General features: G+C 40.5%; 1 long non-coding RNA gene and 2 pseudogenes across 1 annotated transcript; 1 reads left to right on the forward strand and 2 right to left on the reverse strand.

Moving 5' to 3' along the window:
• Positions 1 to 246: 246 nt before the first annotated feature.
• LOC122087488 lies at positions 247 to 1,973 on the reverse strand. The gene is made up of 4 exons (XR_006142760.1): positions 1,726 to 1,973; positions 1,407 to 1,633; positions 929 to 1,006; positions 247 to 789 (listed from the first exon to the last, which is right to left on the reverse strand). It is a non-coding gene; the product is annotated as an uncharacterized LOC122087488 (long non-coding RNA).
• An 846-nt stretch (positions 1,974 to 2,819) lies between these two features.
• On the reverse strand, positions 2,820 to 4,360 carry LOC122065497 (annotated as a pseudogene).
• LOC122058463 lies at positions 4,357 to 5,456 on the forward strand (annotated as a pseudogene).
• The last annotated feature ends 311 nt before the right edge of the window (positions 5,457 to 5,767 follow it).

The following is a 5,767-nucleotide window of genomic DNA, read 5'->3' on the forward strand; positions in this document are numbered from 1 at the left end:
ATATTCCTACCCTTATCTCCATAACAGAACAGATGTAGATCTTTCCAATTGGTCCTTCCAACTACAACAATATAGAAAGCTGAGTAAATTAGGAACAAGCATGCACAGTTCAATAAGGTATAGTAATAATGATTTAAGAAAAAATTGTCCATATCAAATGGACTGGTCTTCATTTGTCCATATCTTGGATGTCAAGGAAGCTAGAACTTTTGTGTTTGGTTCTCCACCCCCATTTTTTCTGTTTGATGCTCCAGCCCACAAAAAGGGTTTAATAACATGCATTAGAGCAACATCCCATTTAAACCTCTTTGTCCTATTGTTTTTTCACATTCACTAGCTTGTCTGTACAGAGTTCCAAACTTAACTGCAGTGACTAATCCCAAGGATTGCACTGGTTGTGGGACTAATATAAAATGTCCTCATCTGCGAATCATTTCGCAAAGGTCGTGTGGATTGTGTAACCCACCAAAAAACAAAAAACACAAACTGCAAATCAAAACCCATTGAAGATTGAAGCCAATTGAAGCAAAGATTTCTCCACATCAATCGTCTAACGTAAAAAAAAAAACCAAGATCGAAGCCGATTGAAGATAGGAATCTCATGAACAAGAACATTGCTCAAGACCACCCTCCCAAAATCACCAAAAAAAAAAAAAAAAACCTCACACAAGATCCTTGTACAAATTACAAAAGCTCAAGTAAGAGATCCAAGCCAGAATCAAACTTGACTGGATTTAAAACAACCGATTTGGAAGTGAAAAGAGAAATATAATCTCTTAGTCCTTGTGCCTGCAGTGCCGACAGAAAAATGAAAAATTAACACACAAGATCGAACTAAAATATCAATTTCAGAACCATGAATAAAATGAAATAACTTCTTCAGTTCATGCTACATAGACTGTAATTCCTTACAAGGAATGTGAACTACCTGATCAACAGAGAACAAGTTCAGAAATTATACGACAACTACAACTCCTTCCTCTGTTTTCAAACTCGTCAAAATTGCCTGATCAACAACCAGATCCGAAATAGAAGATTAGAAAGCATAAAATCATGGAATTAAGAATATCAGAAGATATAACATTACAAAAAATTGCAGACTTTCACAATATAAAATGGATTGAAATCACATTAAAAAGAAAATCCAGGAACCAAATTCACTAACATTCCCTCACTCACCAAAACCAGGAAAGAAAAGGGCTTCAACCAGAGCAACCTTAACAGCTTTGGAACCACCGATCAACGAAACCAAAACAAAACTATCCCAAAAAAAAAAAAAAAAAAAAAAAAAAAAAAAAAATCTGAGATCAGAGAGACTCCCCACCCAATTAACACATAATGGTGGATTTTTTCATGGAGATGGGATCAAAATCCAGTCTTAATGAACTAAAAGACGAAGATCTCACCATAAAATCAAGAATTGGTCTCGGAGTTCCTACACGCAGCTATGAGAACAGCTGCTTCCTCCCTTTCACCCCATTGTATGGGAGAGATTTGATTTCTGTCTTTCTCTCCCTCTCTCTCTCTCTCTGTGAGTGTCTCTTTCTCGCTTTGCTTAGTTCTGTGTTTTGTGATTCTGAAGTCTGGAGGACCCTTGTGGAGCAGCTCTGAGGAGAACTGAACTAAGGATCGCCTTAGTTCAGGGGAGGGGAGTGAAGTTTACCCAAAAATAAATAAATAAATAAATAAGAAGCCATTGAAGACGATTCAGCGAATGGGTGTTACCTGCAGAGTATGGGCACCAAATCGTAAGAACTTGAAGGGCTCCTCACGATTTTCAAAGGCGATTCAGCGACCAGTTGCTTCCTTCTCCTTCTCCCTTCTCCCTTCTCCTTCAAACTGCTTCAATCACACTTAGGGTTCCTCACGATTTTCAAAGGGCGATTCTTCATCAGTTGCTTCCTTCTCCTTCTCCTTCTCCTTCTCCTTCAAGCGGCTTCAAGCAGTCTAGACAAAACCGCAATTTAGGGCTCCGCTCCTCTCACTCACGATTTTCAGAGGATGAGGGTGAGGGTGGGAAAGAAAGGGGTAGCTTGGGTATTACACAAATGGGGGGTATTTTGGAGATTATGAAAAAATTAACGTGACTTAGCAACCAGAATTGACGGTCTGGAACTGTTAGATAACATCAGTTTCTTGTAAGGGAGGGGATTGATATTTTTGCAAAGGTGGTGGGTCTAGTTGATATTTTGCCTTAGTTTAGGGGAGGGGAGTGAAGTTTACCTAAATCTTATCATTTCACATAAAATATTGCATTAAATATTATAATTAAAAAAAAGAGAGCAACCTAGTGCACGAGGCTCCTGGTACTGTAAGGTCTGGGAGGGGCAAGTGTGTACACAGCCTTATCCCCTGTTTTGCAAAAGAGGTTTCCAAGCCTTGTACACTGGGTTGCTTTTTTATTTAATGTAATGCATTAAATATTATATTAAAAAAATAATTTTAATTTTTTTTTAAACCAAACGATAAGGCACAAGCGCAAGGACAATGTAAATACCATAATCAAGAATCAAAGTCGATTTACTCCTTGGTTTCCTCCAAGCTCCATAGCATCCATTAGGTAAATACCATAATCAAGAATCGAAGTCTATTCCGCTTTATAAAAATAAAATATCAATGAACTTCTTTGAAATGTTTTAAGGGATTGTTGATGAATAACAATGGCTGAGGCAATTCCATCCACACAAGTCCTCCAAAGAAAGTATCACACTAATAAAATGTGACAAAATAGTATTGTACATTAGATTACAGCAAGGTCATTTCATGTGAAAAGAAAAGACCGAGACATAAAAATGGAAAAGTTTTCCATAAGGGTTACATAGTCAATTTGTCAATGTCATGACAGGATCTTTTTGTAATTTCATAGCCCAATTAATTTAAAAATGGTCATTTACAGTGCCACCCCCTAAATAATGTCACTATTATAAGAACACCTTCTTTGTTTCATCAAATTAGATTCAGACCCTCACCATCAGTCACGGTTAAATAAAGAGTTAAAATGACCATTATACCCTATTCACTAAAACATATCCATGATCGTCTTCACTGAGAATGGTCGGAGCCTACCGTCGCCACTACCACTGCCACTGAAACAACCAGAATCATCGCCTGTCTGCAAACAATGCTCCTGTCCACTGCCGAGATTGGACTCCAAATTCAATTCATATCTTCCTCGACTGTATTAGCATCATTGATATTGAAGTCCCGACACTTGCCATACAATTCCCTGTAAGCCGGCACGAGTTTTCTGGCGATGGACACCTTAATCTCTTCCTTAAGCTTTCTGTGTCCTTCACGACCCAATTTGACTGAGTTCTCTATGTTCGTTCGAACGCAGAACTGAAGTTGTCGAAACATCCCTTAGCCTCTTCTGTAGTCATCGTCGTCGCCGTCGGATCATCCGGTGTGGCCGATAGCAGATCGCTCCATCCAATCCTCTCGTAGCTGGCAGCGTACTATTTCACGGTCGCTTTGTGCTTCAATATCCAATCTTCTCCCAATAGATAACTCCGATAAGAAGTTTGGACTTTCTGCACCACGTACTCTAAATTATTGGTGAGGAAGAAAGCCAAGACTGGGTCTTTGTATAGTCTTGCCTTGCCGTCGAGCTTGCAAAGGAGTGCCAATATGTTCCAAGCCATCCTAGTGGCTACTACCCAGACAATGGGTTTTCGTTAGGGTTAGTAATTTCGAAGTAAGACTCCGGTAGAGTCACGTTCACCGGCAATGGGAAATTAGCCAAAATATCGGAGAGGATTGCGCTGTAATTGGTGAGTAAAGATAGGTAATTCATCACGTATCAAGTCAGGGGATGAAGAGCCTCGTCGGGGATGGGGGATTTTGATGAGTCCTTCAGAATGGCAGATTCGAACTCCCATAGCATAGCATGAACAGTGTCTCCCACCCTCGTGAGTGAATTCAGAGCTTGAGAGCGGACGACAAAGGTGAAGTCGAGGGAGAATATGGAATCGATGTCTGACCAGAGTTCTGCCATGGCATCGTAGAGGTTGAACATTCTGAAAATTTTCTCAGGTGACTTGTGGCACTTGCCCACGAATTCCGGGAACTAGAAGAGACGGATGGCTCCTCCTTTTGTGATATCCCAGAAACATGACTCCCAGATGAAATAGGAGGTGGTGAAGACGTGATCACAGATGATTTTTTTGCCATGGAAGAGCGATTTCATTGCAATCTTGACGGCTTTAAGCCAACTTTTGATCTTGAGCTCCAGGACCTCGAAGGAGAGCGCACAAGTCGTCCACCACGGTAACCTAGTCTCATTGGGATCAACTTTATCAGCTTCTTCACTGCATACATGTTGAGATAGCAATCGCGAGACATGGCACCAATTGCACCGCCATCGTCGCCATCACCAGAGATGATTTCTCCTCTAGAAGGGGTTTCTTCAGTTTTTGTTTTTGATTTCGTTCTGCGTTTGTCTCTAATGGCAGAGTCGCTGTTGGTTGCGCGAGTTACTGCTGGTCGCCGCTGTTGCCGATGCCGGTGCTGCTATCGCCGTGATCACCGGTGGTCGTTCGGAAGAAATTTATAGTAGCTATCGAATTGGGGTAGACTTATTACATGGCTATTTTAGGTAATTTATATTTAATAAAGATATTTTAGTATTTAAAATAAAATATAGTAAATAACATCAACATATAAGGTATATATTTTAACGATGACTGATCAGGTCTGAGTTTAATTTAGTGAAATAGAAAAAGTAGCCAACTATACTGGATTAAAATCCTCTACGGTGAGGGCCGGTGAGGTGCAGTGGACGAGCGACGGGGAGAGTCTGAAACCCTAGATTAGATCGGCAGCGAAGCGAAAAAAATGCAGATTTTTGTGAAAACCCTAACGGGGAAGACGATCACCCTTGAGGTGGAGTCTTCAGATACGATTGATAATGTGAAGGCCAAGATCCAAGACAAGGAGGGCATCCCTCCCGATTAGCAGCGCCTCATCTTTGCTGGAAAGCAGCTCGAGGATGGAAGAACCCTAGCTGATTACAACATCCAGAAGGAGTCTACACTTCACTTGGTTCTTCGTCTCAGGGGAGGAGCTAAGAAGCGAAAGAAGAAGACCTACACCAAACCCAAGAAGATCAAGCACAAGAAGAAGAAGGTTAAGCTTGCTGTGCTTCAATTCTACAAGGTCGATGATTCCGGAAAGGTTCAGAGACTCAGGAAGGAGTGCCCCAATGCTGAGTGTGGTGCCGGGACTTTCATGGCCAACCATTTCGATCGTCACTACTGCGGCAAATGTGGACTTACCTACGTCTATCAGAAGGCTGGAGGTGAGTGAGAGAGAGAGAGTGTCGCCGTCCCTGATGGGTCTATAGTGCGAATATCGTTAGTGTCTTATGTATTTTTTGTTCTGAGATGGTGGATTATCATAGTTGGGATACTTCTTTTTAATACTCAATTGCATTTTCTGGGCTCTCATTTTTCTTTCAATTCATAAGCTTTATAAGTTCCAAGTCTCTTTTTGATTTCCTTAACATACATGTTTTATGCATTGGGTAAGACTTATGGTCTTGGTTTAAATTGATAGTACTGATTTGAAGCTGCTGCTAATTATGGGATGAACTAATCTTAGGCATTATAGTTGATGGAATTATAGTATCTCTTTGTTTCATATTAAAATGGGGGTGATTTACTATATGTGGTTTCATTGGTATTATCGATTGCTTCCCTCTGCTGTTGTTCATTACCTGGCCTATTCCGTATTTATGATTCGCTTTACAAATTATGATATCTTGATAAAC

Source organism: Macadamia integrifolia, chromosome 2 (assembly GCF_013358625.1).
Source record: "Macadamia integrifolia cultivar HAES 741 chromosome 2, SCU_Mint_v3, whole genome shotgun sequence".
Lineage (NCBI taxonomy): Eukaryota > Viridiplantae > Streptophyta > Magnoliopsida > Proteales > Proteaceae > Macadamia > Macadamia integrifolia.